The 1,853-nt window shown below is 36.6% G+C and overlaps 1 protein-coding gene across 1 annotated transcript in view; it reads right to left on the bottom strand.

Annotated features, from left to right (window-relative positions):
• The window catches only part of LOC111083979 (MAM and LDL-receptor class A domain-containing protein 1-like), a gene marked incomplete at its 5' end in the record, with an annotated part of 11,600 nt that overhangs the window by 2,735 nt on the left and 7,012 nt on the right, over positions 1–1,853 (bottom strand). The gene's annotated exons all lie outside the window — the stretch shown is intronic.

Below are 1,853 nucleotides of genomic sequence, written 5' to 3'. Positions count from 1 at the left end.
AGGTGGGGGTTTCCGTTAAGGAAGCAAAAATTATATAAAGTACACTGATTATAGACACTAGGTGAGGGTATCCGTTAAGGAAGCAAAAATTATATAAAGTACACTGATTATAGACACTAGGTGAGGGTATCCGTTAAGGAAGCAAAAATTACATAAAGTACACTGATTATAGACACTAGGTGAGGGTATCCGTTAAGGAAGCAAAAATTACATAAAGTACACTTATTGTAGACACTAGGTGAGGGTTTCCGTTAAGAAAGCAAAAATTATAAACTACAATGTTCCCCTTCTTTTGTTATTAAATCTCTAATGACGTCATTAGACGCTAATTGCACACCCTTGGTGATAATTAAGTCATTTAAGTGATTAAGTACTTATGTCTTTAAATTCAAAGCGCGAAGGCTTGACCTGTTAGGGGTACTCGACTCGCAATCTGCGGGTCACGGGTTCGAATCCCCTTCATCAAACATACTCGCCCTTTCAACCTTAAGGGCTTTTTTAATGTGACAGTCAATTCCCCAATTTGTTGGCTACATTAGAGACAACTAACTCGAGTATTCGAAACAAATAAATAAAAAGTAAAAATGTACCCTATTTCAGGTTTTTTATTACCCTTCTCGGACAAAAATCCTAAAATAAAATAGCCCATGTATACCGTCGGATAGATTCTAGTTACCATACCAAAAACTATGGTAATCGAGCCAACCAACTGTGTGTGATGGATGTTAATACACATATATAATGGATCATATTTTTGTAAAAGATACAATTTTGTAAGGTGGTAATTCTTGGAATTTCCGGTTTTCTAATTTGATTTGTTTTCGAAGTAGATCAACAAAATTATTTTCTTGATAATGTTACAATCGTTTCTGCTTTTCTAGCCCTAACTTCCTTGAGAGATGAGAACACGCTTGGCAACACTGTAATTGTTTATCAATCATAACTTCTACAAATGTAAAAAAATTTAAATAAATAAAAGCACCAAAAAGTAAGGACATAAGGTAGGAATGGGCGGGGTACATTACAATACTTGGTGGTTTTTGATACAATGTAACCTCAAAGTGGGTGTGGTCTCAAAATCCACCAACTGGTATAATATTATCCCGCCCATCCTTACCTTGTTGCCCCCCAGTGGCACAGCGGTATGTCTGCGGACTTATAATGCTAGAAACTGGGTGTCGATACCCGTGGTGGGCAGAGCACAGATAGCTCTTTGTGTAGCTTTGTGCTTAATTACAAACAAACAAACTTACCTTGTTTCCTAACTTTTTGGTGCTCTCATTCCTACTTCCTAAGTTTTTACTAAAAAATTTTTACACTTGTCTTATAGCTTTTTTTTTATACTAACTCTCAAGAGTTATTGGGCTGTAGCCTTATCCTTCTCATAACTGTTCTTAGAGCTATCTCTCGACATTTCGTTGCTTTTTCTGATATCTTTGCTATAGTTTTTCTTTCATCTAGCCAGGATGGCAGCTTTTTCTTTGGCTGGATTAATGGCTAAGGTGGTTGTATCGCATATTCAGATTACTATTTCTAACCTTGTCTCTATTCTTGCAGTAATGCTCTCTTTGCTGGTACAAAGACTTTTTAAGGTTTTCAACATGAAATTTTCTCCTATCCTCTCGTTTTGTTTCCTAGAAAGGCATTTTTTAAATCACACTGTTTTAAGTACAACCTCAGATGTCAATAGGTCACTCTTAGTTTGAAAACAATGCAAAGGTAAGGTATACAACTTATCGCTCTTCTTTTAGGTCCAGACCTCGGCAGTGATAGCATTGGTCTTCAAGTAGGAGACTCACGTCTTAGACACCGACTGCTATGATAAAATTGCTTTGTCCAACACCGAATTCTCG

The sequence above is a fragment of the Limulus polyphemus genome, unplaced genomic scaffold (genome assembly GCF_000517525.1).
Source record: "Limulus polyphemus unplaced genomic scaffold, Limulus_polyphemus-2.1.2 Scaffold12564, whole genome shotgun sequence".
Classification (NCBI taxonomy): domain Eukaryota; kingdom Metazoa; phylum Arthropoda; class Merostomata; order Xiphosura; family Limulidae; genus Limulus; species Limulus polyphemus.
This window is presented reverse-complemented; position numbering and strand designations above follow the sequence as displayed.